At 42.1% G+C, this 26,282-nt stretch overlaps 1 protein-coding gene across 1 annotated transcript in view; it reads right to left on the bottom strand.

Annotated features, from left to right (window-relative positions):
* LOC118402930 (xylosyl- and glucuronyltransferase LARGE2s) overlaps window positions 1–26,282 on the bottom strand; it is a 179,516-nt gene that overhangs the window by 114,081 nt on the left and 39,153 nt on the right. Inside the window, exon 3 of the mRNA XM_035801305.2 lies at window positions 13,027–13,087. The gene's annotated coding sequence lies outside the window, so the exon portion shown is untranslated. The remainder of the gene's footprint in view (window positions 1–13,026; window positions 13,088–26,282) is intronic.

Raw genomic sequence — 26,282 nt, 5'->3', positions numbered from 1 at the left:
CGCGACAAACCAATTCTGTATGGACCTCGCTTTGTGCACATGGGCCTCGCTTTGTGCACATGGGCACTGTCATGCCGAATCCACTAATTTGAAGGGGTGTCCACATACTCCTTTATATTAAGTTTAAATAAAAAAATACAAATAACATTTTTTTTAAACACACTAGCTCTCTCGCTCGCTCTCTCTGTGTACCCTCCTTTGTAGTCAGCCAGCAGTACTGCCACTCACTGGCTATGGAATTTGTTTATAGGCATTCATAGAGTCTTTAGTGGGTGTTGTTTTTGATGGCAGTGTCTATTAAGGGAGTGGTATGTGTGTGTGTGAGGTTTACAGCTTATCACAGAGAGAATTACAGGAGAAACAGCAGAGGACAAATTACCATCAGTTCAATCACTCACACAGAGCGTACGCACACACGAACGCAAGCAACCACACACACACATATAGGCATTTCTCTACGCTGCTGGCTGCTCAATCTCCCTCTATTCAACACACACACACATACACACGCACCAGGGTTCAAACATGGCTAATGTAATGTGTTCCATGATGGGTATCAGAGAGGAAGGATCTCCTAAGAGGCCTGAAAGGCAATCAGACATGCTACTACAAGAGGTCTCACTAACAGCACACATGTTTAAACATTCTTGTGTTAGGGGAATCTGGTTTGATGTTGATGTGTTTTCCTGTGTGCCAAATACACCAGGTATTGTTGGGGGAGGTGCTCATTTTGGAAGTGGCCTGCTCATTTGAGGGGAATATGGAGCAGGCCTTTGCCGAAATACCAGCGCCTCGTGGTATGCTTGTTCAGCCTCGGGTGTAGGTCCAAGATGGTGGCGCTGATATTTGGCAGTCTTGGCCACGTACACAGGCTTGTAATTGCATGGCCTCCAGATTGCGGGCCTGATAAAAAACTAGGGCAAAGCAATTGGCTAGGTACTGTTCTGTTTCAGCTGTCGTGGGCAGCCTAGCTGTTTGGACAAGGAGGTGCTTTCTGTATGCTCAATCTCCCTCTATGCAACACACACACACCAGGGGTGAAACATGGCTAATATAATGTGTTCCATGATGTGTATCGGAGAGGAAGAATATTCTAAGAGGGCATCCTGACATGCTGCTATCAGTTTTATCGACCTTTCTCTCGCTCTCTCTGCTTCCGTTCTGTTTCCTCCTCAATCTCATCTGTCCTTCCTCATCCCTACTGTAAAATATCCTTCTTTCATTCATTCATTCATTCCCTGCCTCTGAGTCTCTGTCTTCCTCTCTCCATCCCTCTGGAGGAAGTTATCTTCACGCTCCGTTTCCACGTTAACTCCCCGACCAGGGAAACACTCCTCTCAGGTTAGCGAGAGCTGCACAGCTTTCGTTTTTCTTTCTTTCCTTTATTTTTTTCTGGGAAATTGGAGAGGGATTAGTTTCTATACAGCCTTATCGTCCTGAGAGAGACAGAGGGGCTAAACTAACTCAGCACAGCTATTACTGTCTCATACTACTGTTGTGTTTCGCCTACTCTGTCTCATCCAGGGGGAAGTGTTTCCCCGACATTTACTTTTGTGAGGCAGACCAAATAGTCATTGGCTACAGTTGGTCTTCTATACAGATCGTTGGTTTTGGTAGCACTGTATGCTGATTCAAGGCCCTGTCCTCATCACCATATCTAGGAATACAAGTAGGAAACCCTGAGAGAATAGCAACAGCCATTCTAGTGAAGAAATGCTACATGGAAGCTGATGTTGAGCGTCCTAATGAAAATTCTGAGAGCCACTGACATCAGGCAGGTAAATCACCTCATTAGCCCCTAGCAAGAGGAATAAGGCGAAAAGGGAATATTTCCTCACAGCAGGCAGGGTGAAATGAAGTGGACACAAAGCTTATTGTGGTCTAGACTGGGAGATGGAGAGAGAGTCTACTGTAGCAGAAATGACTGAAGGTGGCAGGGCTATCAAACTGTCATATGAGTCCTAGGAAATCCTTTTTTCCCAAGTAACACTGGTACATAGTACACTGACACAGTCATAATAGGACAGCCCTAGTGCCTATTACTCAATATAGTTGATGTTAATGTGCTTATTTGCCTGTCTGATGTTTGGTTATGTAATTAATGGGTTACTGAGTTTCTGAAATTTCTCCTTCAGAACCCACACACGTGCACAACGCAACACACTGTTGTAGAACTTCTAACACAGGGACAGTGAAAGTCAATCTTCAATAAATCATTGTTTATTATCAGTTAACTGGAGAGGTTCCAACAAACTCGATGCATCATAGTGAACGTCTGTCAGGAGCTCTAACGGGGCAGTCCTGTCAGTTCCCTTACATACTGGTTACAGACACGTTACATAGGCATAGTTCATAGGGTTGGTTCTGGCATGTGTCTGGCACCGTCTCCTATCGTAACTTATAGAACATATTCTGGGCATTCTGCCAGATGGTCCTAAGGTGAAGGTCATCCCCCCTAAAGACAAGATTAACGTTTTCAAGACTTTTTCTTCAAAACATGAAATTTCACAACACACACACAAGCACAAGTACACACATTCATGCTCGCACACACAAACATAGACTCACACTCCAAACCCACATTACATCTGGAATCCAAGATGGCAGCGCAATAGGACGTATATATCTGTCTTTGTCTTATCCCATGTCTTATCCCTTGCAAATAGCCAGTCTTTTTTCATATATATCTCAATCTCACTTCTATCTACGAAGTAAATATACTTTCCTGCAACCCGCCTCATACAATGAGTTACGGATCTGCTATTTTTATTCCTTATAACTGGAACTTCCATCAGGAGCTAGCCAGCTAACTAGCTACAAGTCTTTGTTAGCCACTGCTAGCTATCCTCACCTTTTTCCCATGGAATCAGCCAGCCTTAGCTCGGACAATCACCTGCCAGTCTGCACAGCGCAATATCAACCCAGAGCATACCGGACTGCTTCTCTCTACCATATCACCGGATTCCCGCCGCTCTGGATCATTACACTGGATCATTACTCCTAGCTAGCTTTAGCTACCTAGCTTGCTGCAAACGAGTGGCTACTGTTAGCTAACGCATCTATTTCGAAGCAAGCATCAGCTAGCCTCGAGCTAGGCCCATATACCAACTAATGCTAGGGCTACAATTACCTCCTTTGCCAATTGGCCTGAACCCTTTATTGTCGACACGGAGCCCCACCGATCCATCACGACTGGACTGCCGACATGATTGTGGTCTCAACAGGGTGTTCTGTCACGATATCGCCGCAGAACCATCTACGTTAGCTTTGTCTGAATACTGTGTCCCCTGCTCGCCCAACGTAGTACTGAATACTGTACAGCTCCCTGACTCACCTATTGCTACTCTTTTGACCCGATGATCACTCGGCTACACAGCTGATGCCCCCTGGATTGTTTCAATAACATGGTACCTCATTTTGTTTACCTGTCGGCCCCATTCTCGAACTCAGGTCCTGTATGCATCTAACTGACCCGCTCTGCCCTTTCCTCGCCATTTACCTGTTGTTGTCTTAGCTCTCCTGAGCAACACCTGTGATTGCTTTGTGCCTCTTTCTAATGTCAATATGCCTTGTCTACTGCTGTCTTGGCTAGTTTGTATAGCTTTATTTCACTGTAGAGCCCTCAGTCTCACTCAAAATGCCTTAGATAGCTCTTTCGTCACACCCAACACTCTTGCAGAGACCTCACCTACGTTAATTGATGCCTCCAGAGACTAAACCTTTCTCATCACACAACGCATAGGTTTACCTCCACTGTACTCACATACCCTCGTCTGTACATTATGCCTTGAATCTATTCTACCACACCCAGATATCTGCTACTTTTATTCTCTGTCCCCAACGTACAAGACGGACAGTTCTTATAGCCTTTAGCCGTACCCTTATCCTACTCCTCCTCAGTTCCTCTGGTGATATAGAGATTAACCCAGGCCCTGTAGCCCCCAGTTCCACTCCTATTCCCCAGGCGCTATCATTTGTTGACATCTGTAACTGTAAAAGCCTTGGTTTCATGCATGTTAACATCAGAAGCCTGGAGGACCCTATGTTTTTTCCCCCACTGCTTTAGCACACTCCGCCAACCCTGATGTCCTAGCCGTGTCTGAATCCTGGTTTAGGAAGGCCACCAAAAATTCTGAAATTCCATCCTCAACTATAATATTTTCCTGCCAAAGGGAGTGGAGTTGCAATCTACTGTAGAGACAACCTGCAGAGTACGGTCATGCTATCCAGGTCTGTGCCCAAACAGTTTGAGCTTGTTACAGACCCTCCTCAGCCCCCCAGCTGCGCCCTGGACACCATATGTAAATGAATTACCCCCATTTATCTTCAGAGTTTGTACTGTTAGGTGACCTAAACTGGGATATGCTTAACACCCCGACCGTCCTACAATCTAAGCTAGATGCCCCCAATCTCACCCAAATGATCATGGAACCTACCAGGTACAACCCCAAATCTGTAAACTCGGGCACCCTAATAAATATCATCCTAACCAACCCGCCCACTAAATACACCTTTGCTCTCTTCAACCAGGATTTCAGCGACCACTGCCTCATTGCCTGCAGCCGTAATGGGTCTGCGGTCAAACGACCACCCCTCATCACTGTCAAACGCTCCCTAAAACACTTCAGCGAGCAGGCAAGAACAGATATAGCCCTTGGTTCACTCCAGACCTGACTGCCCTTGACCAGCACAAAAACATTCTGTGGTGTACTGCATTAGCATCGAATAGCCCCCGCGATATGCACCTTTTCAGAGAAGTTAGGAACCAATATACACAGGCATTTAGGAAAGTAAAGGCTAGCTTTTTCAAACATAAATTTGAATCTGGTAGCACAAACTCCAAAAGGTTCTGGGACACTGTAAAGTCCATGGAGAAAAAGAGCACCTCCTCCCAGCTGAGCACAGCACTGAGGCTAGGAAAAACTGTCACCACTGATAAATCCGCAATAATTGAGAATTTCAATCAGCATTTCTCTACAGCTGGCTATTCTTTCCACCTGGCTACCCCTGTCAAAAGCTCTGCACCCCCCACAGCAACGTGCCCGATGTCATAACCGGCATTGATAAAAGACTATACTGTGCAGCCGTATTCATCGACCTGGCCAAGGCTTTGGACTCTGTCAATCACCGCATTCTTATTGGCAGACTCAACAGCCTTGGGTTCTCAAATGACTGCCTTGCCTGGTTCCCCAACTACTTCTCATACATTGTTCAGTGTGTCAAATCAGAGGGCCTGATGTCCGGACCTCTGGCAGGCTCTATGGCGGTTCCACAGGGTTCAATTCTAGGGCCAACTCTTTTCTCTATATACATCACTGATGGCGCTCTTGTGGCTGGTGATTCTCTGATCCACCTCTACGCAGACGACACCATTCTGTATACCTCTGGCCCTTCTTTCGACACTGTGTTAACTAACCTCCAGACAAGTTTCAATGCCATACAACTCTCCTCCCGTGGTCTCCAACTGCTCTTAAATGCAAGTAAAACTAAATGCATGCTCTTCAACTGATCGCTTCCCGCACCTGCCCGCCTGCATAGCATCACTACTCTGGACGGTTCTGACTTAGAATATGTGGACAACTACAAATACCTAGGTGTCTGGTTAGACTGTAAACTCTCCTTCCAGACTCATATTAAGCATCGCCAATCCAAAAATAAATCTAAAATCGGGTTCCTATTTCGCAACAAAGCATCCTTCACGCATGCTGTCAAACATACCCTTGTAAAACTGACCATCCTACCGATCCTTGACTTCGGCGATGTCATTTACAAAATAGCCTCCAACACTTTACTCAGCAAATTGGATGCAGTCTACCACAGTGCCATCCGTTTCATCACCAAAGCCCCATATACTACCCGCCACTGCAACCTGTATAATCTCGTTGGCTGGCCCTTGCTTCATATTCGTCGCCAAACCCACTGTCTCCAGGTCATCTATAAGTCTTTGCTAGTTAAAGCCCTGCCTTATCTCAGCTCACTGGTCACCAAAGTAGCACCCACCGGTAGCATGCGCTCCAGCAGGCATATTTTACTGGTCATCTCCCAAAGCCAATTCCTCCTTTGGCCGCCTTTCCTTCCAGTTCTCTGCGGCCAATGACTGGAATGAATTGCAAAAATCACTGAAGCTGGTGCCTCGTATCTCCCTCACTAACTTTAAGCATCAGCTATCAGAGCAGCTTATGGATCATTGCACCTGTACATATCCCATCTGTAAATAGCCCATCCAACTACCCCATCCCCATATTGTTATTGATGTATTGCTCCTTTGCACCCCAGTATCTCTACTTGCACATTTTCTGCACATCTCCAGTGTTTATTTGCTAAATTGTAATTACTTTGCCACTACGGGCTATTTATTGCCTTACCTCCCTAATCTTACTTCATTTGCACACACTGTATACGGACTTTTCTATTGCGTTATTGACTGTATGTTTGTTTACTCCATATGTAACTCTGTGTTGTTGTTTGTGTCACACTGCTTTGCTTTATCTTGGCCAGGTCACAGTTGTAAATGAGAACTTGTTCTCAACTGACCTACCTGGTTAAATAAAGGTGAAATAAAATATGAAAAGTGAGATAACACAGCTTAATAGCGCTTTGTCTTGTGTAAATAATCCCTGCTGTTATGATAGACAAGCCCATATATCTGTGACATTATGACCTTCTGTTGTGTCTTTTACCGTATATGATTAGTATGTGTGAATGAAATGAGCTAATGAACCAAACCATCACCAATCCCACAGATGTAGGACCTTAATTTGATCACCCTGTTGCAGGAGAACTTTAAAAATGTGTACCGTCTTGGAGGTTAAAAAGGGTTTCTTAAGTTTGAATTTGCCACTTTAAAATTTCAGACTTCCTTACAAATTTTTTTATCAACCTCTACAAAAATGTTCATTAATTACAAATATATGTAATAATTAACATTTCTTGTTGCTGCAGGATTATATTCCTGCTGCAACAAACTGGCTCAAATGAAGATCCTACATAAGTACGGTATGATGTAGAAGTGATAATGGGGACACTAGAGGATCGACACGAGAGGATATGTTCACACACACCACACACACACACACACACACACACGTATACATAACTGTACACAAATACGCAAAATAATACGCACGCAGACACGCACGCACAAACACTAACATGGACACAATTACCATCAAAAGCTAGGAAAAGCTTTGACAGTTTGTCAGCTGCTAAGTGGGTCATTAAATATATTGGTGTGTATATTACAAACATACAGTATAGCTAATCAGAATGTGAATAATGTGTTGGTGTACTTATAAGCGTAGCGGCAACAAGGATGTGAATACCTAGCGTTAGATTCTAAACAAACCTATTAAAACTCACGGATGTTGAATAAGGCTCAGTCCAAGTTTATTCACCCATTGGGTCAATACAGCTGCATAAGACAAAGACTTATTTCCACCAGTGGTAGTATATACAGTGGTGGGAAAAGTACTCAAATGTCATACTTGAGTAAAAGTAAAGATACCATAAAAGAAAAGGACTCGAGTAAAAGTGAAAGTCACCTAGTAAAATACTACTTGTGTAAAAGTAGTACAAGTATTTGGTGTTAAGTATCAAAAGTAAATGGAATTGCTAAAATATTTTTTTTTAATTTAATCGCTAGGACCCATTTCTCAATACTTTTTCAAAACTCTTCACACAGTTCTCCTAACCAACTTTCAGCTTGGCACAGCAGTTCATTTCCCATCCAAAATGGACTAAAACTACCAAAACACTTCACACGTCTCAAATCAACTCCTTATTCCATAACACTAGCAAAGGTTGTCACCCAACAAGCACACTTTGTCGCTCATAAAACAATGAACTAAAAAACACCAACAACAGGTAGCATCACACAATATTTTATTTTTCAAAATGTCTTTACCAGACAAGAATGACACCTCTCCACTGTTTAGAATTCACTGCAGTATTTGTTACAGGAATTAATCAGACATGATGCAATATGCTTCAATATGATTTATGTCATTTTTTGGCATTGAGTGATTCCAAAATACAATAATTTGTATATACATCATCTACCGGTACAGATACAGTAGCAATGCTAGTCAACCCTGTCTTCTGCATTTGGCCACAGGTTCTCATCCACATCACATCTTATGTCATCTTGGGCAATACACCTATGAAAGAATCTTTTGGCATGCCTGGTCCATCCCTGGCAATATTCTGCAGATATGTCCAGGCATCCAGCATTCATTGCATCCAGGAGGGTCATTTGATCATGTGGATGGTGGTCATAAACCTTCCACCTCCACGAGGAAGATAATTCCTCTATGGGGTTGAGGAATGGAGAGTAAGGTGGGAGGAAAAGTGACACCATCCTGGGATGGACTGCAAACCACTCTGTGACTGCACGGGAGTGGTGAAATGCCACGTTGTCCCATACAGTTACAAACGTTTGCTGATTTCACCTCACTGCAACCCTTTCCTCACCTGGCACAACCCTTCCATAGAGGTAATCAAGGAATGAAATGAGACGCTCGGAGTCAATTAGCGGCTTGTGTAACAGCCATCCATCAGATGATATTGCTGCAGGCATTGTGATGTTGGCACCCCTCTGGCCCGGGACATCCACTGTGGCACTTCTCCCAATCACATTCCTTCCTCGCCGCCGTGTTTTGGCCAAGTTGAAACCAGCCTCATCCACAAAGATGAATATGTGGGGTGTTTGCCTAGCGTCAATCTCCATGACTCTCTAAAATAAATCCACAACATAAGAGTTAGGCTACTACGGTAGTTTACATTATCCCTTAAAACATGCCATTGTGTGCCTCTACACTGTTTGGTTTTGTTCAAAATCCGTTCTGTATTTTATAGTCATCTTACATGAACATATTGGTTCCTGAGTTGCTTGACTCGTTCAGCGTTCCTCTCAAAGGGGACAGTGTAAAACTGACTTTATGTTGTTTCAGGACTCTAGAAATAGTTGTTATGCTTACATTGTGAATATTTCCAAATGTAATGTTGTCTACCAACACTCTGTCCCGAATCTCTTTGAGCAGTGAAAATCCTACCTCTCCCGCCTGTGGGAGGAAACTGTTGCGTCCTAAGCAGAAATACAAAAACAATTACACACAAGTGGGTTTGGAGGCTTTGCTCAATTTTCTTCTGTAATGTGCAGTTCAGTCAGATGCCCTTGCAGAATGCTCATCTCGCCTGTTGTTTTGCAGGAAATCTCTCACAATAGATTGGGCTGCACTCTCAGACCAGCCTCTCTCATTGATAGACCACAATTTGTTGCATGATCAATTATAGTAGCCCTAATCTAATCTAAGTCTACAGCTCTTGATCTTCCTCTCAGTCTTCTTTCACCACACATACGTACTCCTCTCCCTCTCCCAGCAACCCTTCTCCTCTATCAGCCACTAGTCTCTCTGGCTGGGTCCATGTTTACATTAAAGTACAGCATTATTCCCAAGATGTCCCCTTTTGTATAGATGGTAATGAAACTGAAAGACAAACACCTGGATAGGTGGGAATCAGGAATCAGTTGTGGTTGGTCCAATTGTTTTTTTTATAGTACTTCATTTTTTAGATTTGGAATATATTTCAATACGGTATTACTGTAGAAATGTAGCAAATTGCTGTCTTATTCAATGTTGTGTTATGTTATACAAATGTGCCTGTAGGTACATAGAGTTTTGGTGGTGGTTGTGTCTGAGTGAGAAAATAATTGATGAAATTTGAAGGATGTAGTCATCGAATGCATTTGTGTCAATGCAATGAAAAGCGATCCACGGTTTAGCCCACATAGACTGCTGTTGTGCTCACTGTGTGAAGAGTTTTGAAAAAGTGACCTAAGAATTGAGAAATGGGCCCCAGCGACAGTAAAAAAAACTGTCAAAAAATCAAAAGTAAAAGTATTAATGATTTAAAATTCCTTATATTATGCAAACCAGACGGCACAATTATTATTCAATTTTTTTATTTACCGATAGTCAGGGGTACACTCCAACACTCAGATATTAATTTACAAATCAAGCATTAGTGTTTAGTGAGTTTGCCAGATCAGAGGCAGTAGGGATGTCCAGGGATGTTCTCTTGATAAGTGCGTGAATTGAACCATTTTCCTGTCAAAATGTAACAAGCACTTTTGGGTGTTAGGGAAAATGTATGGAGTAAAAAGTACATTATTTTCTTTTGGAACATAGCAAAGTAAAAGTAAAAGTAATCAAAAATACAAATAGCAAAGTAAAGTACAGATACCCCAAAAAACTACTTAAAGTACCTCAGTATTTTTACTTAAGTACTTTACACCACTGAGTATATATACCCCAATTTGGGTGGGAGTCTACCCCTTCTCTCTAAACATTACATCTTTATTACTAGGAAGGAAGTTAAGTGATACGGGCCACAAACTGTTCCTTCTCCCTTAAGGTGACCTGACTTCGACACACCTTCCTCAGCTCTCCCCCCTTATCAGTGACTGCCAACATGTGATCGTCTGCTCTGCGCTCAGTGCATTCTAAGCTTAATTGCCTCTACCATATACATTCCTCCTACAGATAACCATTAACTTCTGGTGTCGACCCTCTAGACCAGGGGTGGGCAATTCCAGTCTTCGAGGGCCTGATTGGTGTCACAGTTGTGCCCCAGCTAACACACCTGACTCCAATAATCACCTAGTCATGATCTTCAGTTTAGAATGCAATTTGATTAATTAGGGATGGAAACGGGTGACACCAATCAGGTCCTTGAAGGACTGGAGTTGCCCACCCCTGCTCTAGACCATAGCACTCAATATTTCAATAGGATACCTGATAATTAACACTATTCCAAGTTTAGGAACCCAGAATCCAGAACCCATCACTAGAATCCAGAATCCATCACTAGTCAAGTGAAAGAGACTCTAAAAGGTGTCAGAGCCCCAGAGGGAAAAAATACATTTGTCAATCCTTCCTTCAACTCTTACCACCACCATTGGGAGTACTAACCTAATGTTCTAACAGTGAACTGCACCTTATTTAGATCATAACAGAAAGGTACAGTAGCTTCAACTCGCATCTGATGAAATGGCTGAATTAGTGATGAGCCGAGCAAGGTGGACTATGGATGACTCATAGCATCTGAACTGCACTCATAATAGTTTGAATTGAATCTAGCCGATGTGCTTGTCCAAGCATGGAGCTAGATTCATCACAGCAACAGACAGCTTCTGTTTGTATAATAACAGAAAGCTACTGTAGCATTAACCTCATCCCCAGGTTAATGGCCTTAGTGGGAGTGACCATATCATTTAATTGGAGTGGCCTACTGAGTAAAGTATTTGTGATCATTTCATTTTAGTGAATGCATTCCCTGGGCAGCATCTTCCCATGAACCTCTGCGTGCTACCTAGCAACAACAAACAAAAAAATATGATTTGTCGGATTGAATGTGTCCTTCGCTATGCAAATAAGCGTTTAAAACACGTTTTTCATCCAGGGTCTCACATTTTCCACCTGTAGAAAATGATGCGGCAGCTTACTTTCGCATGACTGCGTGATCTACAACGGCAGTCCATAGGCAGAAAATGGGAGATCCTGGATAAAAACGTGTTTTCAACGCTTATTTGATAGCGAAGGACAAATGCATCCCGACAAATCATAAGTATTGTTCCTAGAGATATTGGAAATACCTCTGTTAACTGGAAACGTTATTTTGGTGATTTAGATTTGGTTGATCAAGGACACCAGTCTACGGAAGTTTCAACAACGATCCATCTGTCTGTAAACAATGACTCTTTGTGGGACGAAGCAATGACTGACCCTGGCCACTTCTTACAAAACGATAGAGTAGGTAAGCAGCTAGTGCAACCCTAAATGCAATGTTCCTTCAATAACCTAGCTAGCTAGTTAGCTAGCTACAGTAGTAACATAATTGTATCACAATTAACAAGTTTTAATGAAGCAGCAACTGCCTGTTCTGCGCAGAGTCATTGCAGTATCGAGACAGCTCAGCTGCTGCTGCTGAACGTAACAGGTGCCCTAGACACGTGTGGGTAGGTGTTGTGAGAGGTGATTGGTTGGTAGATGAAGCCAATTAAGTCATTGAGTAATGCACCTTGTATCCCTAGCCTTAGCGGGGTCATCAACAACTTGGATGTTCCGGTTTTCAGGGGAAATGGATGAGATCGCCTTTGGCGTGACTTCCGCTTTCGGACGTCAACAAGGTCGACACTCCATCTTAACTCCTCCACATTTAGTGGATTGGTTGAGCAGTGCAGAAGAAAACCTCCCTCAAAAACAACTAAAAAATGTATTCTCGTCAAGACCAGAATGAGGGGGGGGATCGAGTTTCAGGTGCTTCTTTTATGTCTGCTATGTCAGGTTGTGTCCTAACGAAGGTCAAGTTTGTGTTCCAATAGACCTTCCGTGCATTTAGGCAAAGTGTCTGGGAATGAGATTATTGTAGCATTGACTGATGTGTACACACACACACACACACACACACACACACACACACACGTACATAACTAAGCTTTTTATTAGAGTGTGCTAGCAAGGAGAACAAAAGATACTGAGCTCAGAAATTAGATTGATTATACAGTAAGTGTGGAATGAAATAAAAAATAAACCATCAATCAGTTTAAACTGAACATGTTTAGGGGTAATGATTTTCAGAATGATTGATTTCAGACTAGTTCAATGGAACGGTCAATAAAGTTCAAATAGATTGGAACTAAAAGAGTCATTTCATACTTGACCGAACACACAGGAGCAAACACACACAGCGCACACACACGCGAACCCACATACACGTTCACGCACGCACACCTGAGGGAATCAAAAGCGGAGGCAGCCAGTCCCTCCAAAAAAACTAAATGGCAGCACACACTGGTTTTCAGGTGTGTCTCGCTCCTCGTCTTTCTCCCTATCATTCCCTCTCTATCTCACTGAACTAAATATAACCATGAGCCCAATCACATACTCACTACTTATTTATATTGAACAGTCTTTGATCTGTAGACCTGTTGAAAAGCAGAGGGAAGTATTGGCATCCCGGTCTTACCTTTATGCTTCTGCCCCTGTGCTTCTTCTAAGGAGACCCCTTACAGAGCTTCAGCTCCAGCCTGTAAAAAATACACACACATGAATCATTATCTAGTATTTACGCACTCACAAACACAGAGCGCATAATAACACATACATGTCCAAACAAGCTCCCTGAGGTAAAGAGATTTTTTTTTATCCTAACACCAATCCCAGTTTGTGAATAAACAGCTCATTCATGTAACCCCAAACCCAAATGTATGACAACAACCTCAAAACCCTAACCACCAATTACCCAGAGCACTGACTTTGTGTGTATGTCTTGAAACCTACTGTACAGTACTTTAGTGTTCTCAGAGACATACTGTACTGTTCTCTCCTGTAGCGTCTCTTTGACAGGGAACCTTAGAACGGGAAACTTTTTGTTCCACCTCTGCAACCCCCAAATACCTTAATCTTCTTACTCCAGTAATCCCAGCAGGGGAACCTTTTTGATGTGACACACTTGAACAAACATCCAAGTTGGTGTCTTGATGGTGTGGGCTGTATGTGCCTATGTATGCCCATCAGAGCAGGACTAGTGCATTATTCTGGGATAGGAGGATAAAAGGCCTAATAAAAGGCATTGGATGTGATGGTAGGATGCGATGGGCAGACGAATCTGTGAGCAAATATGAGCAGATTCAATGGAGGTGAAGTGTGGGAGAGAGTGTGTGTGTGTGTTTACTGAATGGCTGTGTGCATACAACTTTAACAGTCTGCATGGGCTTCTAGCATCAGAGAGTAAGGGTTGGATGAGGATGTTCTTTCTCCTCTTTGTGCTAAGGCTTCCACTGACATGAACCTCAGTCATAACTACACTACCTAACGACAGCAGCTTCACCAGAACACAAAAAAGCACTCAAGGACAAGACTCCTTTTGCGATTCCAACAACACACATTCCACTCATTTTCCCTTCACTCCTGTAAATTGAAGGCCTTTCTCAAAGGGCAGTGTCTTCGTGTGTGTGTGTGTGTGTGTGTGTGTGTGTGTGTGTGTGTGTTGCCGTGTCTTTAGTATCATAAAGGTGAAGACTGTTATTTTATCAAATCAATTCTCTGTAATTATTATTACATGATTAAACTAAGTTTGTAAATGTAATTAACTTGGAAGTCGGAGCACCATGGAAAATGTTCAGATTCCAAAGTTATTATTATCCGAATATTTTTCAGGTATTCAGTTATTTTAATCTGATCAATTAGTCTCATCTGAACGTGATAACCAACAATTTATCTGCACAAACCCAGCCTTTACAATAAATCATCCATACACAAATTGGCTCAATTATTTATTTACTAACTAATTAAACAATTACAGAATATACAATACATAATATCATTATACTGTCCCTAGTGGACTAAACCAAACACTTTTGGTTATAGCACAATAGATTCAGAGAAGAGAAGGGGTTTGGGAAGGAAGACTAAGGAACATGGGTCTCTATGGGAAGCTATTCTCACATAAACACATATGCCACTAACAATCGCTCATTCCTAAAAGCAATGCATTGTATTTACGTGAAGCTGGTGATGTGAGGCTCTGGTTTGCCCTGTCCTTCGTGGAATCTTCCGGGTCGTCGTGTGGTTACGTGGTCTGAGAGGTTCATCTCACTCCGGAAAATCGTCCATGTCGGTCAGTGTTGTCGTACTAGATTTGCTACCTTTTCCAGCTGCAGTCTGTTAGGCTGTCATCTAGGCTGTCATCTAGGTGTCACTTCTTCTTGAGTAATCAATAGTTCAGAGTTCACACCATTACCCTGGGAGGATTTCTGCAAGCTGCTAGCCACTCCGAGGATCGGCAGCGGAGATCCGGTTGGTGATCGCCATTGATGTCCCCCTCTGGTGGTTTACCCTCGGAGGACTTCTGCAAGCCACCACAAGAATGGCCAAGGGATGTCTTGGTTTGAGATCGCGGTTGCTGTCCCCCTCTGGTTGTTTACCCTGGAAGGATTTCTGCAAGCTTCTGGCCGCTCCAAGGATGGGCCGGGGATGTCCGGGTTGGGCATCGCCGTTCAGGACCTGTCGTCTGGTCTTCCAGGCTGGTAGATCTGGGCAGTAACTTTAGGCAGATGTTAGCAGCGCACACACACTCTCGAAATACATAATTACATTTCTTTCCAAAATGAGCGACATTGTGGCACTAAGTGATGTCTGTATGGGGACTTTGCTTATGGCTCTAACACTTCCGAAGTGTCAAGGGAACTGAACCAAAAAGGAATGAAAGCATAAACAAAAGATATACAAAATATAGTTATCACACCTTAATCCACTCTTTGGAATGTGTTCTAAATACGTCCATGGTCTTGGCTAAATGACTATCATGGCATTGTCTTGAAATGAGCCAAGCTGCTTGCTATAGCTAGCTACAGCAGCTAACTGGCTAGTTAACTGTCAGGTTTGTCTGTCAGGCTAGCTAAATGTGTGCTGCGCTCACGAAACGCCAAGCTGCCACTTTCAACTACCTAATGTTAGCCATACAGACAACCAGCCAACTAGCCATGGAATAGAGATTAGAGTAATTTATGTTTTTCTGTTGACCTTGTTTTCTAGTAACATATATTCATAGGCTATATGTTTCCTCATTGTCCTATTATTTGACAGCTTGCTTAGCTGTTGTGTTATGGTAGAAGCCCATGCAGTGGAGCTCAAATGATATTGAGTTGCAGTGATATTTGTTTACATAGCCAGCTAACAAGTTGTTTATTTTGTCGTGTTTCTTCCGTTGCTATTCATTTGAAAATTGCTGTTACTTGATCATCCCTCTACAAAGACAACCAGCTTCTGACCATAGGTCTTGAAGTGTGTGTACCAGAGATAGTCTTTTTGGTTATTATTCAATCCTGCAAAGCGCAGTGTGGTGAATGATCATGACTTTTATTCAACAGAACACTGAAACAAACATGACAAAGTGAATAAACGAAACCGAAACAGTCCTGTCAGGTGCAAAACACTAAACAGAAAACAAATACCCACAAAAACCATGTGGGAAAAAGCTACCAAAGTATGGTTCCCAATCAGAGACAACGATAGACAGCTGTCCCTGATTGAGAACCATACCTGGCCAAACCAAATGAATATAAAAACATAGAAAAAAGAACATAGAATGCACACCCAAATCACACCCTGGCCAAACCAAAATAGAGACATAAAAAGCTCTTTAAGGTCAGGGCTTGACAGTACCCCCCCAAAGGTGCAGACTCCAGCCGCAAAACCTGAACATATAGGGGAGGGTCTGGGTGGGCATTTCTCCACGGTGGCGGCTAAGGGATGCAGACCCCGCTCCACCACTGGCTCACCCCACTTTGGTGGCATCTCTGGTGCGGGCACCCTCGTCGCGGGCCCCGGACTGGAGGGCGTCGCTAGAGGCTCCGGACTGGAGGGCGTCGCTGGAGGCTCCGGACTGGAGGGCGTCGCTGGAAGCTCCGGACTGGAGGGCGTCGCTGGAGGCTCCGGACTGGAGGCTTCCTGCCTTGACTACTCACTGGATACTTCGTGCCATGGATCATCACTGGAGGCTTCATGCCATGGATCATCACTGGAGGCTTCGTGCCATGGATCATCACTGGAGGCTTCGTGCCATGGATCATCCCTGGAGGCTTCGTGCCATGGATCATCCCTGGAGGCTTCTTGCCATGGATCATCACTGGAGGCTTCTTGCCATGGATCATCACTGGAGGCTTCAGTTGCCATGGATCATCACTGGAGGCATGCAAGAGGATTAGTGCCATGGCTGGAACATCACTGGAGGCTTCTTTATTTAAGCCATGGATCATCCCTGAAGCTAAAGGCTATCTTGCCATGGATCATCCCTGGAGGCTGTCCCTGATTGGGAACCATGGATCATCCCTGGAGGCTTTGTGCCATGGATTATCACTGGAGGGTGTGTAAGTAGGGAGGCGTGTTGTATGGGAAACCCCTAGTCACGTATGGGCAGTCTGGTGACGTGGAGCTGCCACAGGGCTCACTCAGGCTGGGGAGACATGCAAGAGGCATTAGTTCTGTCATGGCTGTTGAAGGAGGGAGGACCAAGGTGCAGCGTGGTGAGCACACCAGAGGGGGAGCCTCAATATTCTTTATTTAACCTGTTAGTCCATTTATTGAATTTGGGAAAAGTGCATGTATTTCATTTTATGGATAAAAAGATGTGCCCGAACATCTTTCCAAAATCATGGGCAATATTTTGTCCACACTTCTGGGAAAAGATGCATTGCGACTATGCTTGGATATTGATAGTTTTGGAAAGAAGACACTCTTACGTTTTCCAGAACTGCAAACATTTTTGACACTTTGTGCAGTGCCATGCTAGAACAAATGCTTCCCCAAACTGTTGCAAAACCCCTGAAGATGTTTGTATGTTTCTATTTTTAGTTTGGTCAAATGAACAGGATTTCTATGTTTTGTTCTAAGTTTGTATTTCTATGTTTTCCATGGTTCCCAATCAGAGGCCTGTATATGGCTGTGAATGCGACAGGAATGAAGTTGTTTTCGGACACTTTCTCTTGTTTCCACGTTGTTGTTCTTGTATTTTCAGTGTCTGCAGCATTGTGACATATTTGTAGGCATATCATTCACTGAAGATTGAACCATGAAAAACAGCCCCAGACTATTCATTTGCCATGCAGTTGTAGGTGTCTGACGTGGTAGATGGTAAAGCGTGATTCATCACTCCTGAGAATGCATTTCCACTGCAAAATGGTCAGCTACCAGTATTTTTCCATCTGAAAACCCATTTCAGAAGAAGAATGCAGGCTTCTTCAGGGCAGTTTGGAACATTTCAATGAAGACAGATATATGACAAAACACCTTGAGGATTGATTTTTTACAAACAGCACGTTGACTTCCATGTTTAACAGGGCGATATTATGGAGTTTCTACTGCCAATGTTTGTCTATGGAGAGTGCATGGCTGTATGAAGGGGTGTCCACATACTTTGTATTACAGTGTATGAAATTTTATTGCACTACAACCTGGAAAGTCACTGAGCTCTTCAGTGGGTTTTACTTTGTAAGTTTGACATGTAATGACACAAACTAGTTCAAAATGTAGGTGACTGTTTAAAAAAAATTAATAGAAAAGTTGTGAGTGGGGAGTTTCACCCCTTTGCCATGAAGCCCGAGTAGTGCCAAATGCATTTTTAGTTAACAAAGGTAACCAAATGGTTACCCGGACTATTTGCATTGGGTGCCCCCAACCCCTCTTTTACGCTGCTGCTACATCTTATATGAATCTTTCTATACATTAATGACAAAACTGGGCCCACATCTGCTATGTAACTGATTGACCACCAGTCTCCTCATTTTGTTTGAATCAATCCTCAAGGTGTTTGCCTGACTCATGTCTGTATATCTCTTCATTTTTCAAATGTCTTTTTACAGTCCTTTACTGACACGTGCATTCTTCTCTGACTTTGGTTGGAAAAATGATACTGGGACCTGACTTTGATTTGAAGCCCCTAAATAAGATCTGGTGCAACCAATTACCTTCAGAAGTCACACCATAAAGTTCACCTGGTGCAATCTAAGTCTCATATGATCTGGCACATGATCTCTTATATATACACCTGTTCTGCCCCAATCTTCAACAATGATATGCCTGAAGACAAATTTTCAAACAGGTCAGAGACAAAGTTGTTTAGAAGAACAGTTCAGGGTTGGGTTAAAAGAATATCGGAAGTGTCCGAGCACCATTGAAACCATTCCAACAAACCTGTGCCATTCACAGACCATATAGGAGGGCATTAATCAGGAAAACAAAGAGACCTAACCCTCAAAAATCCACAGCGTTGATTTCCATGGGACACTTTTAGCCGTAAACATCTTGGTTTTGCCTGTAGATATTGTTCTAAACTCCACAGGGGGCTTTACGGAAGAGTGGCCAGAAAAAGCCATGGCACTCACAGTGAAGAAGGTCTTTGGTCAGTTCTGGCAAAAATGTAGCTTTTTGTCAGAAAATGTCTGTCTGCCGCAAAAACACATCTCATCACCCCGAGAACCATAGCATCATGCTGTGAGGATCTTTTTCATGACAAAACTATCTGGTCAGAATAAAGGGATGATGGGCATCATCTTATTCTATCCAAAAGATTTGAGACTGGGACGGAGGATACTGCCCCAATGACCCTAAGCATACTGCTAACAGTGGTTTAAGGGAAACATTTAAATGTCTTGGAATGGTCTTGTCAAAGCCCAGACCACATGAAAATCTGTGGTATGACTTAAAGATTGCTGTACACCAGAGGAAACCATCCAACTTGAAGGAGCTGGAGCAGTTTTGCCTTGAAGAATGGGCTAAAATCCCAGTGGATAGATGTTCCAAGCTTATAGAGAGACCTACCCCAAGAGACTTTCAGCTGTAATTGCTGCAAAAGGTGGCTCTTCAAAGTATTGACTTTGGGGAGGTGAATAGTTATGCAAGCTCAAGGTTTCTGTTTCCTTGTCTTATTTCTTGTTAGTTTCACAATCAAAAATATTTTGCATCCTCAAAGTGGTAGGCATGTTATGTAAATCAAATTATACAAACCCCCCCAAAAATCTATTTTAATTCCATGTTGTAAGGCAGAAAAATATGCCACGGGGGGTGAATACTTTCACAAGCCATTGTATAGTATAGAGGGAGTATTTCTGTCTCTAATAAAGCACTTTTGTGAGGAAAAATTCAGATTTTCTGGGCCTGGCTCACCAGTGGGTGGCCCTGGCTGCCAAGTGGGTGGGCCTATGCCCTCCCAGGCCCACACATTGCTGCACCCCTGCAGTCATGTGAAATCCATATATTATGGCCTAATGAATTTATTTAAATTCACTGATTTCCTTATATGAATTTTAATTAACTCAGTAAAATCTTTGAAATTGTTGCATGCTGCATTTATATTTTTATCAACATACACTATATATACTATATATAAAAGTATGTATAGTACCCTGAGGGTGGTGTCATGACTGTCCTGTGAGGATCCGAAGGATCAGGTTACAGTGGGTCTGCCCTACAGCGCCCTCTCTTAGATCAGTGAGACCGACAATGTCAGCTGAAAGGTACGGAATGGCTAGAAACTCTGAAACTTTCATCAGAGAAGAAGAAAGTCTATCAGACCAAGCAGGCGGATGGTGTTGAACCGGACATCACAAATGGTTACCAGACCAGTGTACGTGCAGCGCAAGCTGAATAAGTCACAAATGGTCAGGAACTCTCGACGAGTGTAGAAGATAAAGACTACACATTCACAGTCTGCAGCTGTATATGTAAAATAGTCTAGGAAATTTGACCGAAGACAAGAAAATAAGAACATTTCCCTATTGAACGACAATTGGTACGTCTGGAAGACCAGTTCTAACAGACACGCCGAGACCAACCTACTACAATTATAAAGACACGGTGACCTCTGGTGGACAAGCAGAGACTTACACAACCAGAGACTTCTGATGAATTACTCTCCATAGATGGACCGGTTCATTTCAACAGAGAGACGACAAGGACATGCAAGCGTAAATATGTGTTGCATTTCTAAATCCGAATGAGCGGTTGTTGGGGTGCTAAATATCCATATATACGATGAGCGTATTACTCAACAGTATGTACGATAGTTGAATTACTTTGTCTCTTCTTCTCCCGCCCTTTCTCCCCCCTCTTTCATTGTGTAACAAGCCATTATATCGGGTTAGTCAACTTGGGACTTTTCATTGTATCATTTTAGTAACCAATATATAATATATCTGGTGTGTTAGTAAATAAATAATTAAGCTCATTTGGAGATTGCTGATTCATCATTTATGCTTGGGTTCATGCAGATATCCAAGAACTTTGCAACATTCAGAATGGGACTGATAAGGTAACAATTAGCAAATTATTGATGGATGACGGCTATGATAGAGATATTCTGATCTATTCTTGAGTTAATTTGAGAAACGACAACTCATTAAACTAAATTTTCCCGTGGTGCCCCAGATTACTACTTAATTAATTGTTATATGATCAATTTAATTGCGTAATAATTTAATGTGGTATGTAATTATTCAATGAATAGCCATCATCGCATTAATGATAGTCACGACACGACAGTGATGTCAGTAGACCAGTGTGGGGGACCCTGCAAAGGCCCTTTCCCAGAAACGACAGGTACTGGTCCCTGAAGGCATTCAAAATGCAGCATGTGTATTCAATTTGGAATGGCTACAGAGGAAGGAAACAGGGTGCCAATTGTGTGGCACCATGGGGTGTGGACCTGAGCTGTTACTCATAATTTGAAAGCTGGCCACTGCCCGGTGAAGTTTGAAGGGCGCAAGAGAAGGTGTGTGGCATGCATCCAGAGTGGATGCATGGCTAAGACTGGGAAATGTGTAGACACCTCCTTTGGGTGTTCTATGTGTTCTGTGCCACTTTGCAGGATGGGGCTGTGCTTCCAGAAGTACCATGACAGTGTGAAATATACATTTGTCCTACAAGTCTTATAGGGAAATTGTGTCATTTTAAAAACTCTTTTGTATTTTCTCTTTTCGCCGAATTGCTATCAAAGTAGGCTACTATTTCTACATTCTACTATACTAAATATTATTGAGAGAGGTCTCTGAATAGTTGTTAACATTTTTACATTGTTACAGAAGTTAAAAATCTTTGTCAATATGATCACTCTCAATAAGCATTTTGATTTTTTTTGCTCTGAATCTTTATCTAATACGTATTGCATTTACTGAATTGTTGTCAAAGTACTATTATTTTTACATTCTCTGCCACTTTGCAGGATGGGGCAATGCTTCTAGAAATTTCATGGCATGTTATAGGCAAAATGCAAACAAACATTCTCTCTGAATAGTAGTTGTGTTTTGCATCTTTTCTAATATTGTTGCATTCACTGAATCGTTGCTAGGCTATTATTTCTACATTTTGTTTCAAACCTGGTCCGTACTAAATCTTATTGAGAAAGGTTATCTACATTTTGAAAGTCTATTAATAGTTGATTGCATTTGTACATTGTAACAGAAGTAAGATACGCTGTCATTCAAATAGCCTACTTTGTGTGGGTTTTGAAATACTTCCTAATTATTGTCTTCTGGTCACATTTTGGATAATATATTATACTTGGTACATTTTGATGGAGTAATTTAGTCAAATTTACTACAATTTACAGTGCCTTCAGAAAATAGTCATACCCCTTGATTTCTTCCACATTTTGTTGTGTTACAGCCTCAATTCAGAATGAAATAAATATGTTTTTTCCCCTCGCCCACCTACACACAATACCCCATCATGACAAAGTTAAAACATGTTAGAAATTGTAAGACATTTTTTGAAAATGAAAAACCGAAACATCTCATTTACATAAGTATTCACACCCCTGAGTATTGTATTGTAATGTATTTACTTTCAAAGTTCTTGACATTTTCCGTATTGACTGACCTTCATGTCTTAAAGTAATGATGGACTTTCGTTTCTCTTTGCTTATTTGAGCTGTTCTTGTCATAATATGAACTTGTTCTTTTACCAAATAGAGCTTTTTTCTGTATACCACACCTACCTTGTCACAAAACAACTGATTGGCTCAAACGCATTAAGAAGAAATTACAAATTAACAAGGCATACCTGTTAATTGAAATGCATTCCAGGCGACTACCTCATGAAGCCGGTTGAGAGAATGCCAAGAGTGTGCAAAGCTGTCATTAAGGCATAGTTGGCTATTTGAAGAATCTCAAATATAAAATATATTTTCATTTGTCTAACAATTTGTTGGTTCCTACATGATTCCATGTGTCATTTGATTGCTTTGATGTCTTCACAATTATTCTACAATGTAGAAAATAGTAAAAATGAAGAAAAACAAATTAATGAGTAGGTGTGTCCAAACTTTTGAATGGTACTGTACATATAGAGACATTTTCAGCAGTAAAACACCAAGGCTGCCACATTTTAATGAAAAATGCATAATACCGGCTGGATTTCTGTATCTTGAAAACCTGACTGCTGACATGCAACACATTTTGGGACTATACCAACAATGGACTAATGAAACAAATAGCAAAATATAGTTTTGGGGTGGAATTTTCCTTTAAGCAGTTAACTGCCTGCATTATCACTGCTAGTCTGATTTAAGAGAGATGATCAACCTCCATTATACTCACAGATCTGTTAAATCGATGCATTTATGAATGAGGCCCTATCTCACACCGACAATTTCTTACAAGCTAAATAAGCATCAAATGTTGATTGAATGTATGCACAGCTACCATTTGAGTTAATCTCAGTATATTTTGAGGGTGACAAAAATGCATGATAGAAGAAATGCACCCCTCTGATATTTTGCCATATTTTGTCAAACTCTCTGACAATCTCTTCCATTTTTAGTGAAAACAGAAATATGAACAATACAATTCAACCAATACAGTGACCTAATGCTGCAAAACAGAGTGAATGTCTGGTTTATTATACAAAATCAACTAACCCCATAATCTCGTATATAACCCCAACCGTTAATACCATCTACTCTGTCTGTGGATCCATACTGAACAAAAGTAGAAATGTAAAATGCAACAATTTCAAAGATTTTACTGAGGTACAATTCCCATAAGGAAATCAGTCAATTGAAATGAATCATTAGAATCTAAATAAATCACCATCATTAAATCATTAGGCCCTAAAATATGGATGTTACATGACTGGGAAAACAGATATGTATTCCAAGTCATGTTTTGCTAGCACAGACTGAAATATGTTCCGGAATTCTTCCGATGGCATTGAGGATTACACCACATCAGTCACTGGCTTCATCAGTAAGTGCATTGATGACGTCGTCCTCACAGTGACTGTACGAACATACCCCAACCAGAAGCCATGGATTACAGGCAACATCCGCACTGAGCTAAAGAGTAGAGCTAAAGGAGATAAGAAATCTCGCTATGCCCTCTGATGAACCATCAAAAGGGCATCGTACTACACTGGCTCCGACACAAAATAACTTCTATGCTTGCGTAGAGGCAAGTGTCGTGTCTTGACTATCATTAATGTGTTTGACTGTTATATTATAAAATAATTACATACCACGTTCAATTATTACTCAAATAAATTAATCACATAACAATTAATTAAGTAGTCATCTTGGGCACCATGGGAAAAGTTATTTAACAAGTTACTATCTTCCAACTCACACTCTCAAACACGTAGATCCCGTGAATGCAGCTCTCTCCAGATCCCAATCACCTGAATTCTGATCACACCTGTACGTCATTATCACACACTATTTAGTTACATTTTTTGCACCCCATCATTGTGAGGTATTGTTTGTTTTGTGACACACTTCTAGTCGGAGCTCTGTTTTTCCCATAATTTAATCCTCCGTGTATGATATTTTTTGCCTGCCTCACTAACGATGTCTTTAGCCTATTCCCTGCCTGTACATTAGCCTATCAGATTTCCTGTTATCAACCTATTGCCTGATCTCCCGGATGACGTTACTAGCCTTTTCCCTGCCTGTACTGTTGCCTTTTTGGACCCCCTGTGTATGACCTTCTGCCTGCCCCTGGACCCAGCTACCTGCTCCTCCTGTGTATGACCTTCTGCCTGCCCCTGGACCCAGCTACCTACCTCCTCCTGTGGTCCTTTACAAATAAACACCTGCTGCGCCCTGCTCTTGAAACCAGCTCTGTCTCCCATCGTGTTCATTACAGATATACAAATTGGCTTAATTATTTATTTACTAACTAACTAGATAATAACACAGAATTACATTAACACACAAACAGGATAGCTTACACATTGATTACTACATAATGCAATGAAAAGTCCCTAGTGGACTAACAAGTTACAAAAATGAAAAGGGAGGGGCACGTAAATGAGCGGGAGAAGAGACAAAGGATTTCACCTATCGCACATGCAGTTGAATAATACGCTCATTGTGAACATGGATATTAACCTCCTGAACCTCTGGGGGCAGTATTTCATTTTTGGATGAAAAACGTTCCCGTTTTAAACAAGATATTTTGTCACGAAAAGATGCTCAACTATGCATATAATTGACAGATTTGTAAAGAAAACACTGACGTTTCCAAAACTGCAAAGATATTGTCTGTGAGTGCCACAGAACTAATGCTACAGGCGAAACCAAGATGACATTTCATACAGGAAGTGAGCCAGATTTGAGGTGCTGTGTTCCAATGTCTCCTTATATGGCTGTGAATGCGCAAAGAGAGAGCCTACACTTTGTCGTTTCCCCAAGGTGTTTGCAGCATTGTGATATATTTGTAGGCATATCATTGGAAAATTGACCATAAGAGACTACATTTACCAGGTGTCCGCTCGGTGTCCTCCGTCAAAACTATTGCGTAATCTCCAGGTGCATGCATGTTTCCATTTTGAACAGCTTGTGAGCCAATATATTCATTTAATTTCATTTGCGATTTTCATGAATAGTTAACGTTGCGTTATGGTAATGAGCTTGAGGCTATAATTACGCTCCCGGATACGGGATTGCTCATCGCAACAGGTTAAGCACCCCAACATCCGCTCATTCTGATTTAGAAATGCAATGTAAATATTTACAATTGTATGTCTTTGTCTCTCTGTTGAAATCGCCAGTCAGTCTGGAGAGTCATTTGAGTCCTGTTGTGTAAGTCTTTGGTTGTCCACCAGAGGTCACCATGTCCATTGTAGTAGGTTGGTCTCGGAGTGTCTGTTAGATGGATCTTCCAGACGTACCAATGGTCATTCGATAGGGAAATGTTCTTATTTTCTCATCTTCGGTCGAGTTTCCTAGACTATTTTACATATACAGCTGCAGACTGAATGTGCAGTCTTTATCTTCTACACTCGTCCAGAGTTCCTGACCATTGGTGATGTATTCAGCTTGTGCTGCACGTATACTGGTCTGGTGGAGTCTAACCATTCGTGGTGTCCGGTTCAACACCGTCCGCCTGCTTGGTCTGACATGTTAATTCTTCACGAGGTGTTTTATGCACTCTGAGGCCACTGTTCTATGCCTTTGATGTCGTAGTTTTGGTGGGAGGAATCTCCTTCTAACAAAAGGTTTCATTCCCCTCCATCCTGCTGAGCCAAAAGGCAGAGTTTCTATAAGGTATTTACAATTGTCATAAAACTGTCTGTCTTTTCCTCTGTGGACAGTCTTCCCTCTGCAGGAGAGAGGGAGCTGTAGAGCGGACTCACTGTAACTTGATCCTTCGGCTCCTCACAGGAGAGTCGTGTCATGAGTAACACTGAAACATGCATGAGAGCATCAGCTGTTCCGGACGACTGTGTGTC

Source organism: Oncorhynchus keta, chromosome 2 (genome assembly GCF_023373465.1).
Source record: "Oncorhynchus keta strain PuntledgeMale-10-30-2019 chromosome 2, Oket_V2, whole genome shotgun sequence".
Taxonomy (NCBI): Eukaryota; Metazoa; Chordata; class Actinopteri; order Salmoniformes; family Salmonidae; genus Oncorhynchus; species Oncorhynchus keta.
The sequence above is the reverse complement of the archived record's forward strand: the minus strand, read 5'-3'. Positions and strand labels throughout refer to the sequence as shown.